This window comes from Manis pentadactyla, chromosome 6 (genome assembly GCF_030020395.1).
Source record: "Manis pentadactyla isolate mManPen7 chromosome 6, mManPen7.hap1, whole genome shotgun sequence".
In the NCBI taxonomy this organism is placed as follows: Eukaryota; Metazoa; Chordata; class Mammalia; order Pholidota; family Manidae; genus Manis; species Manis pentadactyla.
The window spans coordinates 22,266,336-22,282,470 of NC_080024.1; the positions used below are offsets into that span (position 1 = coordinate 22,266,336).

At 33.7% G+C, this 16,135-nt stretch overlaps 1 protein-coding gene across 20 annotated transcripts in view; it reads left to right on the forward strand.

Annotated features, from left to right (window-relative positions):
• The window catches only part of IKZF2 (IKAROS family zinc finger 2), a 149,332-nt gene that overhangs the window by 113,490 nt on the left and 19,707 nt on the right, over window positions 1–16,135 (forward strand). The gene's annotated exons all lie outside the window — the stretch shown is intronic.

The following is a 16,135-nucleotide window of genomic DNA, read 5'->3' on the forward strand; positions in this document are numbered from 1 at the left end:
ATTTAAAAATTATGCTCTGGTAGACTAGCAATCATACCATCATAACTACATATGCATATTATATACAGTTTCCAGTATACTTAGGAAGAGCTGGGATATATAAACGCTGCCTTGCCTGACTCCAGAGCACATGCTTTCAGTACCATACTCCTGTTTCCCTTCTTTTATCCATATAGCATCCAGAAAGCTATTTAAGAATCCAATTTAAATCTTGTCATTCTCGTGCTTAAAATCTCTGAATGGGTTTCCATTGCTCTTATAATAAAATTGAACATGGCTAAGTTCTGCCCATCTCTCCTGTTTGATGGTATACTGCTCTACCCCTCTCTCTGTGTTCTTTGTCACTCTAGGTCACTTTATTCCTTCCCGCTCTTGGGTTTTGCACTGCTCCTAAAAGTCTCCACCTTTAGCTCTTTCCCAATCCTTGGCATGGCTGCCTCATTATCCTTCAGATACTTGCTTGAATGTCATTTCCTTAGAGAGAGTGGCCTTCCCTAAGCACGCTACCTCAAGCGTCCTCCTAGTTATTCCCTATCTTGCTGTCTCTATCTTAAAGTCTAGTAAAGCTTGGGTCAGAATCTGTGGTTATCTTGACTTTTTGTTCATGCATACTTTGTGTCTCTCTTCTACCATCTTCCAAATGTAAGCTCTGTAAGCTCCTGGGCCTCCTTTGTCTCATTTATTAATGTATCCCCACCTCCTTGAATGGTGCTTGGCACATAATAGGCAATCAAAAAATATTTGTCGATTAATTGATTGGGGAGTGCCTTGTGGTCAATATGCTTGTTCTTAAAACATTCCCATAGAAGGAAAGGGAAGAAAAACTGAAAAGCTCTAATTTCTGTAAGGTCAGCTGATGCATATTTTTCAAGTTTGTGAATCACAAAAATATTTTTCTTGTGAAATTAGATGTAGCTCAAGAGTGCTCTTTTCACTCACTCTTAGACAATAAACATAGGTGAGAGCCTCTCTCAACTGAAAATCCTGGGTGCCTTGTGGAGAAGCCTAAATAAACTCTAATAATGAAATGACATTTATTCATTCAACACCTATTTCTTGAATATCTATGTATCAGGCATTTTTCTAGCCACTTGAGATACAGCAATGAAGAAAAATAGCTTTTGCCCTGTGCAGCTTACATTCTAATGCAGGGAGATAGGCAATCAACATAAACATAATAACTATGTAAATTGTAGTATGTTAGAAGGTGATGAATTTTATGGGGGAGGTTTACCATTTATTGAGCATTTACTGTGTGTCAAGTACCTTTTTAAGTTTTCCATAGGTATATTTTTTTATTTCTCACAAAAATGCTATGTGTTAGGTGTGACTGTTTCCTCATTTACCCTAATCTGGGATTCACTCACGGCTGGTAAGTATTAGGGCTATAATTTGAAAACCAAATATGAAATCATATTATGTATATATGTATATATGTGTGTGTGTATACACACACACTTTACTGTATATAAATACTTCATAAATTAGAACAAGTTATCTGCCCCCAAATTGATTGGACCTTTTAAATATCCAAATTTGTTGCATACATGGGTTATTATAATGTTAGAAAGCCTTGCTTGCTTGAGTTATTGTGGTGTTGGAGAGTCAGATAAGAGAAACAGTTTGAATAAAGAATAGAAATCATATCAAAAAGGAAAATTTATGTGATTATTTTTTTATTTATTCTTAATTTATTTATTCTGTATGCCTAGAAAGCTCTTACTTGGCTTTCTGTTTATTTTTCCCCATGATGAATGTTTTGCACATTTTCAGTAATGAAACAGTATCAAATATGTTTGTCTCCTGTGTTAGATTTCTACTTCACCATCTCCTTGCTGTATTATAACTCTTTGTCCCTCTGTAACTTCTGTGGCTCCTTTCCTAATATTCATCAGTCAATCAGTTAGTAAAATTATATTTACATGAGAAAAGTATGGCATACTTTGGAGTTCAGTGATTTATGAACATTATGTTTATTACTATGATTGCAAATACCACAATCTAGGTAGTTGGTAATTATCTGTAGTATAAATACACAGTTGACATATATATTTTTTAAAAGCTACAAAAATTCAGATGTTTGAGTGTCTATCTTCATTTATTAAGTGATTATTTTTTAAGCAGATATGGAAATAGTTATGATGTTTTATGTGATAAAGAAAAACCAGGAAACATAACCCTTATACTGCCAAAATATTTTATAATATCTATTTTCCCTTATTCCATTTAGCTTCCTTATTTCAGGCATTCAGTTAAAGAAATCTTGTGAAACTTGTTACTTAAAGTGATAGATAAGTAGATGCCAACAATTTGTTCTCTTATGAAAATAATCTTACATGAAGCCTTTTTACAATTGTGCCTATTTTTTTCCACAATGAGCTGAAAATAAAAAGTAGATGCTTTTGCTTTCAAATATCTGTGGCATTTTTTATTTAATATACCCATCCACACTTAAGCACTATCTTCCCTGGTGTTTGTGTCCTTATGATAAGTTTTTAGTTTAATTTGAAAAGCAATTTATTACATTCTAAAACAAATGGAAATACTCAATGGTTAAGTTATGTTGGCTCTATGGACACAGGAGTAATATGTGTCTTGTTCAGGTAAGCTTCTGAAGTCACTCAATAAATATATTAAACGAATCTTAAAGGAATTATATGTCCTTGTTCACCACTTGGCAGATCTTATGAAAAAGAACAGTAAAGTATTGACAGCAGTGTGTGCCTATTTTATTATCATAGTGCAGTGTTTCTCAAAGTACATCCAGAGAAAATATACTTACTTGGGAGAGTAATTATTAAAATACTCTTACATTTAAAAATAATTTGGGGGAAACATTGGGTTAAGCAGGTTTTGTTCCTTTGCTTGCTTTGTTATTCAATCTAAACATCAAAAAGAGCCTTGGATATGCACATGTATGTTGTGAACTGCTATAAAATCCACCTGAAATGTACTGGTTCACACCTTCATTTGAACATTTAACATTTCCCTCTCCCCAAGGGCCATTGGAAAACTTTGTCTAGAGAGATATTATTTTACTGTAATAATTTCTGACATACACATAATTACATTGTCATGATTTAGCATAACAGAGGTTCTCTTTGTAAAATAGTTCGCTTTTCAGGGAGAGATTTCTTTCCTTTCTAAAATACTCCTTTTGCACCTAAGCAGTTATCAAAAAAAAATCTCTGGAGCATTAAAACTTCTAAAGATTTAGAAAAGAAAATAGATGTGGATATTTCTCAAAAATTCTGTCAGGCAGAATTTTGAAACTTTGGAACAGTAAAGTAAATGACATAGGGGAAAACTACCACAGTTCTAGCCACATGAAAATTTAACACATCTAAACATCAAAAAAGCATAAATTACTTATAAGAAATAAGTCAAAAGATCGTTGGGGTTAATAGATACAGCAAAAAAGACAAGAGCAATAAGAATGTAATTGATAAGTAGGTAAAGGTATTTAGTAGCTAATTTGAAAGGATTGTATGCAAATAACTAATACATTTTTTGTTCAATGTTCAGTTTCACTATTGCAAATTCATAAGAAATAAAAATTATTTTGCCTGGCTCAGAGGGTCCCAACTTCTTGCAGTGCCCTAAGTGTCTCAATAATTTTTCTCACAGTGTCTTTTGGCCTAAAAGAAATATCTAACAGTCTCATTTATTAAGTAGTTAAGTCCTAATAACTTAAGTATTTCTGTCCTAACAACTTGTAGCCATTCGCAAAAATAATATACATAAATTGAAAAACAAAATAATGTTTGTATTTCAGTCTCAAACAGCCGCCAGTTCCTTACTAATGGGATCCTATGCCTTGTGCACTGCAGAACTTTCCCAAACCTTGGAGTCAGATTGGACACTGCCACTCTCATTTCCTACTCCACATTTAATTTACACAGAGTACTTTCTTTGTGTGACAGCAACTGCCGAAACCTAGCTTCACAAAGATACGTAGTCACTGAAAGGAATATAATGTGCTATAACGTTGTAACTGGGAGAAAGTAGCTTGCGTGGTATATGAGGGGTGTTGGATATTATTTTTCTCCCAAGTTTAAAATATCCTGTGCCAATCTTGCTTTAAATTACCCCTCATAAGAGTGTGCTTACCCCAAAGTGCCCTGCTACGATTTGAAGATCACAGGCCTAGCACATTAGTGGAGAATTTATTATTTTAATGAGAGTATTTGTTGAGAACGATGAAATGGCTCTCTCATGCACTAGTAGCATGAATGCGAATTGGCAAAACCTTTTTTGAGTCAGAGTTATAACAGTAAAGATCAAGAACATTGAAATTGTTTACAGAGTGTGCATATAATGAAACAGACCACTGTTTCAGGCAAAGTGTAACTTATGAAACCAAAAAATCAAGTGTCAGTTAAGCCATATTTCAGTGTTCATCTTTCTTCAGATTAATTTGCAATTTGGTAAGCGATTGCCTAGTAAAATCAGATACCAGATTCCCATTTTTTGCATTATAGTATTTATAGGAAAGTGAGCACATTTATTTTTATTATAGGGCAATCAGTGTGATACATGCATAATGCTCTGTTGCTGACTGTATGTGTCATGACAAAGGTAAATATGTTTTCTGTATATAGATGTGTTTCTTGCATGTTTTCTATATATGTGAGCATATATACATCTATATAAAGGATAAAACATTTACCAGATGTATTAGTGCTATTGTAATTTGTTTTATAGGTTTCACTAGGATAACTCTTGAAGTGACATATTTCAAGACAATATAAGTGAACAAGACTTGGTTTTGCTATATACCTTCATAACACCCTATGAATTTATGGTAAACATTCCTACTTCAAAATTTTTTGTGGCTTTTTGAATTGCTCTTCCTTTTGGGGAGGTATATGGGAATAATACTAGTAAAAGGGCAGGTATTTATTTCTAATTTCTCATAATGGCAAATGGAGAAAATACTAGTAAATGCTAGCAAAGTGTTTTCTAACTAAACAGTTGTTAGGATTGTGTCATTGTTTTTATTGCATTTTCCAATTCGTAATTCACGGTTCAGGTCATAATCTGTATCTATATCTCTAACAGGTTGTACTGATAATTCTCCCCCTCCAGTTAGTTTAGGGTTTTTGTAGCAATATTATTTCAAAGGAGACTATGTTAACTTTTGAAGTATTTGGGAACACCAGCTTGCTATCTTCTGTATCTTAGAATCCTTAAGTATTATATCTTTCTAGACTTCATATTTATAAGAAGCTTTATTTCAGTTCCCTGAATTAAATTGGTAATAAAACTTACAAGGTTAGTATGACTTTCTTGGTATTTAATCCAATTACAAACATAACTTTTGCTTTCGACCATGAAGTATTAGGGACCAAATTTACCCCTTGCCTTGAACAGCTAGAATACCAGACAAAATATATTGAATAACTTTAGACATTTAACAATAGAAACTGGAGGACTAGGATTCCTGGGAGAAGAAAAACAAGGGTGGTGAGCCCTATGATTTCCCAGCTCACTTCCTGGAGGCAGTTTCCAGGCCACAGCTCAGAAACAGCAAAACCCAGAGAAAGCCAGAATTGCTGAATTATGGAGACAGAGATCAAGAGTTCAGGGAGACCAGTGTGCTTATAGTGTACGAGGCAGAGTATCAGCTAGGAGGACTCTGCCCAGAAAAAGCTCTGCAATTTTGCAGAGGCGCCCCCCCCTTTACTCTTTGGCTAAATAGTGATATACTTATGTGTATGTAAAAGTACGTGAAGCTGGGAAAAGAATAAACAGAAAGCAAACTGCCAAACCATTCCTAGAGCTCATGCAAGGGTGGGCGTTGTTAATTCTTGTCAGCCAATGTAGAAAGACTTGTGATATGCATGGCATTGAGTAAAATCCTCAAAGGAGTTATCACCTTAGTACTGGAGCTAAATTACCCTCTAGATTAAAGCATGCTATGGATCTGCCTTAAAGCATAAAAGCAAATGCAAAACATTTTACTATTTGTAGTGTAATGGCATACCAAAACAAGTCAAACACACTTTAAAGAAATGCAGCAAAATCTAGAACCCACCAACGTAAAATTCACAATATATAGCATTCCATTCAAAAATTGACAGATATACATAGAAAGTGGGACATATTACCTATAATCAGTATAAAACTCTTCATTAGAAACAGACTCAGAAATGACCAAATGATTGAATTAGCAGACAGGGTTTATAAAACAGCTACTATAAATATACTCCACATGTTTAAGACTATAGAAGAAAACATGAACATGCTAACAATAGAAGTAATTGGAAGAAATGTATAGCATTAAGTGTTTATATTAGAAAAGAAGAAAGGCCTTAGGCCAATGAACTCTTCTTAAGAAATCATGAAAGAAGAGCAAGTTAAATCTAGAGTATTTAAAAAAAGGAAATAATAATGATAAAGGTAGAGATCAATGATAAAGGCAGAGATCAATGAAAGAGAAAACAGAAAAAAAAAGGAAAAAATTCAATGAAATCAAAGGGTGATTCTGTGAAAAGATGAATAAAATGAATAAATCTCTAGGCAAGGTAAATCAGTACAAAGAGAAAACACTCAGTTTACCAATATCAGAAATCAAAATGTGACACTGCTAAAACTCCTATAGCCCTTGGAATTATACTATAAGAATATTATGAACAAGTTTATGTCAGTAAGTTCAAGCAGATAAAATAAATTCCTTGAAACAGAAATTAATGAAACTCACTCAAGAAGAAATACTCTGAATAGTCTTACTTATTTATTCCAGGAATTGAAATTATAATTAAGAACCTTCCTAAAAAGAAAACTCCAGATTACTTCATTTATGATTCTGTCAAACAATTAGGAAGAAATAATTTAAGGCAATAGTTAAGGAACAAAATCTTCCAGAGAATAGAAGGCAGAGAAATACTTCCAAACAAACTGTGTGAATTCAGCATCACCCTGATGCCAAAGCCAAAGACATTGCAATGAAATACAGTATATAGCAATTTCCCTCCTGAATAAAGATGCAACTTTTTAAACAAAATTTTAGCAGTTAGAATACAGAAATATGTATATAGGGTAACCTATAATGACCAAGTGGGGTTTACCCCAGGAATTCAAAGTTGATTTAACATTTGAAAAAATCAATGTAATTTTAAAGACTAAAAAGAAAACCATATAGTTATCTTCATACATGCAGAGAAAGCATTTGACATAATTCAGTATCATGATCAAAATTCTCACATAAAAACTGATATATTCATATAATTCTCAAAGGAGCTTCCTCAACATGATAAAGGCCATTCTTGATAAACTCTCAGCTAGTATCATACTAATAGTCAATGAAAAATAGTTTACCCTTAAGAGTAGGAACAAGGCAAGAACATCTCTGTCTACTTTTATTCAGTATCATATGGGGAGTCTTACAAATACTGTATGTCAAGAGAAAGAAGTAAAGACATGGAAATTGGAAAGGAATAAGTAAGACTGTAGTTTTAGGTGATATGATTACCTATATAGAAAATACCAAGGCATTGACCAAAATCTTAAAAGTAATGAGTGACTTCTTTAAGGTTGCAAGATATAAGATTTCAATTAAAGAAATGAAATGTAATTATATATGCTAGCAATGGACAGTTGGAAACTGAAATTTAGAAAGCTGCACCATTTACTATAGCACCCAAATGTACATCAAACACATAGAGATAATTTTGAAATTAAAGATGTTTTTGTAATTATGTTAAGAAAAATTATAAAACATTGCCAAGAGAAATTAATGGAGACTTAAATGAATGGAAAGGTACAGGTCAAGGAGATACATGATCTTGGTTTAAGTGATTCAATATTATTAGATGTTAATTCTCCTGAAATTGAACTTACCAATATCTGGCAGGCTTTTCTGTAGAAATTGACAAACTGATTCCAAAATTTTTTTGGAAATACAAAAGACCTAAAACAGCCAAAATAATTTTGAAAAATTCTATTAGTAAGGCCTACTCTTTCGGTTTAAGGATAGACAGAGATTAAAAAATTAGAGAGTCCAGAAATAGACCCACAAATATATGATCAATTGATTATCAAGAGAAGTACTCTGATCATTTAAGAAGGAAAGGAAAACATTTTCTACAAATGAAACTAGAACTATTGGATATCCATATTTTTTTTAAATGCTATAAGCTTTACCTTACACCATATACAAAATTTAAGTTGAAATGAGCCATAGATCTACTGTAAAAGTGAAACCACAACTTCTAGAAGAAAACAAAAGAGAAAATTATTGTGACATTTGGTTAACCAACGATCTCTTGGATAGAACACACAAAAACAGAAAGCAGAGAAGAAAATATCTATAAATTGCACTTCATCAAAATTAAAAGCTTTGTTCTTCAAAAGAAACTCAAAAATAACAAAAAGGCAAGCCACACACTCACAGAAAATTTTGCAAAACATATGTCTTATAAAAAAAAAAACTTGTATCCAGAATATTTAAAGAAGTCTTGCAACTCAACAATAAAATTATAGAAACACAATAAAAATCAGGCAAAATACTGGAACAGATACTTGACCAAAGAAAATATGTGAGTGGTAAATAGGCACACAAAATATCGATCTCATGAGATATTAGGAAAACACAGATTAAAACACCATGAGATGCCACTACCTGCCTACTAGAATAGATAAAATGAAAAATGGTTGACAATGCTGCATTGGCATGTATGTGAAGCACTTATAACTAATATCTGCCCATTGAAATGCAGTGATACAGCTGTTTTGGAAACCAGTCAAGTGGTTTCTTATCAAGTTATTCACATACTTGCCATATGACCCAGCAATCCCACTTCTAGGTATTTACCCAAGAGAAATGAATGTATACATCTGTACCAAGACTTGCCTGCAAATGGTTGTAGAATCTTTATTCCTAATAGCCATAAACTAGAAACAACCCAAACTAGTGAATGGATAAATAAACTGTGGTATATTCATACAATGTAATACCCATCAGCAACATAAAGTAATAAACGACCAATACTTGCAACAGCATGGATGAATCTCAACATCATTATGCTCGGTGAAAGAAACCAGACACAAAAGACCGCATACTGTATGATTCAGTTTATTTGAAATCCTAAAAAAAAAGACAAAACTGTAGTGATGGGTGATGGAAACATTCTATGTTTTGGTTGTAGTGGTGGTTACACAACTGTATACACTTCTAAACTCCTTGAACTGTATACTTAAAGGGAGTGGATTTATGAAAATTATTCTTTCATAAAGCTGATTTAAAAAATAAAAGTCTCCATATGTTATAACTCAGAATTCAGGGGCAATGCATGTTCGTGAAGAGATGGTTGGCTGGCAGTGCCTGAGTTCATCAAGTCAGGGAAGTGGCAGCTCTAAAACAACTGTTTTCTCTTCCCAGCCTCTCTTTCTTTCTTTTCTTTAAGAGGTATAGTTGGGAAAAGAAAGAAAGAAAGAAAGAAAGAAAGACCTCATGGCTTTAGCTGTGTTCTGACAAGATATTCCAATTGGCATTTCATGTGGTGTTGTAGAAAGTGGGAAACATAGCCTCCCACCTTCAGCACTCTTGTAAGCCATTTATTTTCCACTAGTGGAGATGATTAATTTCCATGCTGTTCTTTCCAGTGTGAAATAATACCATAAATCCCTCTACAAAGCTAGCAGTGGTACAGCTTGCAATCTCAAAGAAATGGGTCAGTATAATTTTTTTCACTCGAACTTCAGAATTCAGACAGTTTAGTAGAACTGATGCAAAGTTTAGTTTAAACTAGATCACTGTCCTCAAAATAAGTAATCAACATACAGTTGTAAACTCCCATATCAAAATTGATTCTTCTTTTTTGTATTATTGCCAGTGATAAATGATACTTCATCCAAGGGTTTTTCAGATTTTAATCCCAAAATTTCTTATAGGACAAAGATAATTTTAACTCCTTTGATAATACAATTAAGATCATTATAATAGAGTTAAGAAAAGTATTCTTTCCCTTAAAATGAAATTTAACTCAATTTCAGATGTAGAAAACATGATGATTTATGATTTTCTATAGAGTCATTGTTTCTCAACTTCTCTCTGTATAAGCAACTGCCTGGAAAGCTTCTTAAATGTGCAGACCTCAGGTCATCACTCCCAGAAATTCTAGGTCCAGCATGGTGCCCACGAATCTGCATTTTAACAAACACTCCAGGAATTCTTACAGCCTGCAGTTCATATTTTTTAAGAACCATTATAACTGTTTTTTTAAATAAAATGTTCAAATATAGATAGGAATTTTGTATTATAATAGACAAATAGCAGAATAGAATAGAAAAGAGGAGATATGCAATTTTACACTTCCACAAATTCCCTTGTCTTACAAATGTGTGGCTATTTTTTGGTGGCTAAGTCTTCTTAATATCTCATTCCTCTATTTATTAAAAGAGAATTATGATACATAAGAGCTATACCATACCAATATTAACAGTGATATTGTATATTGCTGTTTAAACATGATTAAATGAAAAGCTACTTCGATCTCTAATTCTTGAAATTCCACTAAAATCGCAGTACGCATTTACAGAAGTACAAACCCATAAGATCAAAGAGAGTAAGATAGGATAACATAGTAGTCAAGAGGAAGCTGGAAGGCAAATAGAGGGAGAAGTGATAACAGACAATAAAACAGAAGACTCTGGAACCTTTAGTGATTATAGACGGGGATAAAGGATGAGCAGTAAGCTAATCGGCACCAGAGAATCCAAAAAAGTCTCTGGAAGGAAGAGGACTGTTGAAGGCTGGGATGAAGCTCTGGACTACTATAAAGGAATTTCAAAATCAGTATGCAGAACAACCCACAGAGCCACTCTCCCACACTACAGCCAATCAGCTAGTCTGCCCCCCTCCTTATGGGAACATACATTTTTTTCCTTGTAGAAATTGGATTGGAAAGCTTCTGGGTTAGGGATTTCAGGAAACAGAATGAGTAGGGGGAAAACACAGGACTTAAAGCAGATAGGTTATGTGAAAGACTCAGCTGAATACTTAAATTCCTGGTCCCCTGCCTCACCTTCCAGAACACCAACATTCAGCTTCATATTTCCCCTTGGAGCTAGAAATTGGAAGAATCTTCTCTAAGGGAATTGAAAGGTCCTGGAGAAAAGACATGGATACTAATCTTTGGGGGTCTGGTGATAAAAAGGTAGTCTCATTACCTGGTCACACTGCAGAGTTCACAAGCTCCACCTGTTTCCTGAACTTCCAGTTAGCTTTTGAATGCCTCATTGTTAAATATGAATGTAAGATAAAATAAATAAACTAGAAATTGAAACATATGATGCTGTGAAAGCATTTACCGGAAGGATGCAAAGAAAAAAGTGAGGGATTTTTCTAAAAGTCAAATGATAAAAGGATAGTCAATAGGAGGGGAAAAAGATAAGAAACATGAAGAATCAGTCTAGAAAGTCTAACATCAAAATAATAGAAATTCCAAGAAGAGAGAACAGAGAAATATGATTGGGGTCTGGGGGAGATAATTCACTTTATTAAATGCCCTTTAGGACTATTTGATTTTTTTCAGGACATATATAATGAGAGTAAAAAGAGAAATAATTATTAAAGTAAATAAGAACTAAGAATGCTAAGCAAACTAATTCAACATTATCATTATTCTAGAATCTAGGAAAAAATCATTACCTAACAGCAGGAACAAAAAATATAACATGGAGAGATGTTACAGATATTTTGCTCAGTAAAATAAGATAATAAAATATAGTGTATGACACAAAATCATAACAAAATATATCTTTGTATGCACCGAAAAAATAGAAGAGATGGTACAAAAATGCTAAAATAGTTATCTCTGAAAAAAATTATGAATTTTTTGTGAAATTTCATATTTCATATATGGGCATACTGCTTTCAAAATGAGAAACAAATCTAAGGAAAACCAGTCAGAGAAAAATGTAAAGAGTAAGGAAATGATGTCATTCATGAAAACACCACTTATTAGTTCTTTCTGAGAACAAATCACTATACTGATCTCTTTGGAGTTTGCAATGATGTATAAGACATTGTTCCAGTTTCTCAAGGAGATCACACTCTAACCTGGGAGAGTCAAAATGAATGTATAAATAACCACAAATTCAAGATAGAATGTCATGTTTTCTAAGTGTGAGGGCCAATACAGATAAGGTTTTTAGTGGGAAAGATCCCTTTTGGATAGAACATGTTTAGGGAGGAAAGGAAGGATAAGTAGGATTTCAAGAGGCAGAAATTGTGTGAAGCCATTTCAGAAAGAACCAAGACTCAGAAGTATCGAAGTGCAAGGTGATTTTGGCCGGATCCTGGGGTAGAAGATGGGATGTATGCTTTGGGACCAGGCATAGGATGCTAAAGACTGGGTAAAGGGATTTGGGCTTTGTGCAGTGGAAGCTGAGAGTCATTGAAGGTTGTTGAGGAGGGGAGTAAAATAATTACAGAAGGAAAGAACACCTGTTTTGAAGTCTATTATGCTAGTTCAGGCTAGTAATGATGAAGAATTGAGCTACGATATTGCTTGTAAGAATGAGAAAGAGGGATACACATGAAAAACATTGAAGGAATTGAGTCTATATAATATAGCAATTATTTGGATGTGAAAAAAGAGAAAGATAGCAACAAAAATGGCTGCCTTGTTGTGAGACTGGATTATTAATCAGAGTAACATGAACACAAAAGAACAGTCAAAGCAGTAGTTTTGTGAAGGAATATAATTTGGATATGCTGAATTTTAGGTTTCAGAGGAATATGTATGAGGCAATACTTAAAAGGCATTTGGAGGCTTGAAGTGCAGTCACTCAGCAAGTACATATTGAATATCTCCTGTCTTTTAATAACTACCATAACCACTGTCAATTCAAAATTGAGTAAAACATGACATCTGTCCTTATAACAGAACTCATTGTTTGGTCTAGGGAGGTTACCAAATGCATAATTATAATGCCATTATCATAAGTAACATATCAACAGAGTATGGGCAGAGTACGGCATGGGCATAGAGCAGAAAACTATGTCTTTGGGTTCACAAAGAGCATTTTTAAAAGGTTTAAATGACAAGTAGCAGCTTACAAACATAGGAAATTATTCCAGGCATAATTTGGACATGTCATAGAAATGAGGATTTAATCTTGAGGAAAAACAGGGAGACTAGTGTACTGAGAACAAAATAAGAAGCTTCATGTATACTTGCCAGGTATGAAGAGGCTGAGAAGCCAGTGAGGGGGAACACGAAAACATCCCAGAAGCTTAACACAAGAAATTCAAGACAGATGAAAGTTTGATAGTGATCAAGAAATTAGGAAGATTCAGGATTGATTAAAATCTACTAGATTCAGTGATTCAGAAGCTATTGATGACTTTTTACAAACGTTTCAGTAATATCAGAATGAAAATGTTTCCAATGATGAGAACGTATAAAAATATTTATAAAAATAAAAGCAAAATACTGGTCTTCTTCTATGAATATATATGTTATGCATATTAACTCATAGTTTTTAAGTATTATACAGCTAAGCTCATCCTATGTAGAGAATTAATGTATGTAATAATATCATTAACTTCATTTTTAAGAAATATCAAAGAACTGACAGGAAATGGTCTTGTAGAGATAGTAAAGCCATTGGATTTGGCAAGAATTGTTGGTGATATTTGGAAATAATTTTCAAAAGAGTGGTAAGGACATGATCTCAACTTTAAAGTTGCTAAATATGTGAGAGCAAATAGATGACAGCTGTTCTGGGAAATCCTGAAATACTGCCTTTCCTCTACCTTACCCCTTCACCTAACTTCTACTTTTCTTTCATTATCAGTCTAATAAATGTTCCTACCTCAGGCAGACCTTCCTGTTCAACCTTCTTGAACTAAACTAGGTTCCCATGTTATAGTAGCATACAATTCTTTAGCTCTGTAAAATCTACCACAATTTTAATATGCTGTTTTTATATTTATTAAATATCTTTTTTCTTCACCAGACTGTCAGTTACGTGAGGATAGGCACCTGAAAATTTGTTCTCTATTTTACATTTCAACCTCATCACAATGTTGGTACATAGTAGGCTTTTAACAAATACATACTAAATGAAAGAGGTAGAAAGATAAGGTGGAGCATTATCTGATTGGAGTATAGGTAAGGATTTGGGGAAGTTGAGGTTATCTACTTTTAGAATAATTTACTCAAATTGGGATGAAGAGGAAAGTGATGTTTTAAAATATGCAAAATGGGAGAAGCTGAAGCAAAGCAGACTGGGTAGACTTCAAAAATGAGGGTTGTAAGAAGATGAATTTTGAAAGTAGTAAAGTGTATACTGTCCTTTCCTCCTTGTCAATTGAGTTGGAACTCTTTAGAGGGTCATGAGCCAAGGGGAGTGGAAGGGAACTATGTTTTAATTAAGTTGAGAAGATATCACATTTCTTTATATAAATAAGAGGAAGAAGGTATTGGATAATATTTTCATAGTAACACATAGGTATCATAGGACACAATGCTATAGGACTTACAAAGGGGTAGACAGAGATGGAACTGGTTTATAGTGGGTTATTAACTACAGTGTCTGTGCTTAGTGCTAATAGGTTAATAGACTTGCTCAGTGCATATTCATCACTTATTTCTAGAGAAACAGCACTGAAGAACTGGAACTTAGTAATGGCCTTAACAAAGGCTTTTTATAATAGGTAGCTCCATGGCTTGGAATATAATTGCATCTGAAGATATTTTTATTATTTACACCAAGTGTTTTGAATAAAAGTATTTTCTTGTATTGTTTAATGTTTCACAGAGTGATACAGATTCTTCACAATCTATAGAGCTATCTGGTCTCTACTTCCCAGAAATTCTTGGTTCTGAAAAATCAAAGTTACTTGTCTAGTATTTTTAGAAATGACTAATCCCGCCTATGGTACTTTTGTTTTCTTAAGACGGCTTACAAAAAAATTGTGATGAAATAACTGACTTTACTTTATGTGCATCTCCAATATAATATACAAGCTTATTTTTTTAAAAAATCAGTGCAGTGAAATATTGCTCTTGCCTTTGTCACAGTATTTCGGCTCTGCTTATGATCAGTGTCATAGCATGAGTTTGTAAGGTGACTGGAGTTAGGAATGCTGTCTTTGACCATGAAAAAAAAGCTGTCTGTTTGTCCTCTGGACAAAACAGAATGATTTCTGTGGAAGTCGAATGAGAGCCACTGACCTGATTCACACCATGCTTTACGACTGAGGGTTTTGGCACAGACCACCTGGTGTTTTATGCTTTTCAGTATCCATTCAAAACCAAGAATCGAAGTGCTCTGGGATATCCTTGTGAGTAGCCATACATTAAAACATATATCTTTCCATAAATGTGTTTTTCTTCTTCTTAATCAATTTTTAAATTTGTTTTTATGTGAGCATCACCGTATTTTACCAGGTTTACTGAGATACAGTTGACATATAGTTCTCAGGCTATTAGGAAGTAATTCATTTTCTGAATGTGAAATATATTGAAAATATTACTATCATTATATAACTAAATGTACCGTGGGCTTCAGTGGTTATTGTTAATCCTGACTCAAAGCACCTAGTAAGTTAATTCTCAGTAATGTAGGAACAGTGCTGATTTGGGAGAATACACTTATCTGCTGCAGTTTTGCACATGTGAAGTTACTACCAAGGTGGAAAGAAAAGAGAAACTCTGCTTTTATCTGTACTTTTTCTCATCACTTGAATTCTTTTTGTCTTCTTGGTAACCATAAATAATCTATGCATTAAACAATGACATTTTGAGTTGTTGGATTTTAGTGTTTCTTTTCAGTAAAATTATCTATCCTTAGCCCTGGCAAATAAATAAAAAATAATTTTCACCCTGTATCTAGGACACTCCAATTTGTCTTTTGACTGAGTCAAAGCTGGGAGAATTGTGTAAGAGTAAATGTTAGTGTTAAGAGCCGGGTCATTTGAAAATTGATCATCAGGTCCTTATGATCTAGGATACAGTCAGAGCATGAATTGATTCACTGTTTCCCCTTATGCCAAAGGTACCATCTGCCTTATCTTCTTGCTGTCTTTTAGTCTTGGTAGAAATTTGTTATCTTTTCTTGCCTAAATCAGAGTGCGGAAGAGGAAGAGATTTAAGTCTGAAAAGCATAAAAATGCTTCCTC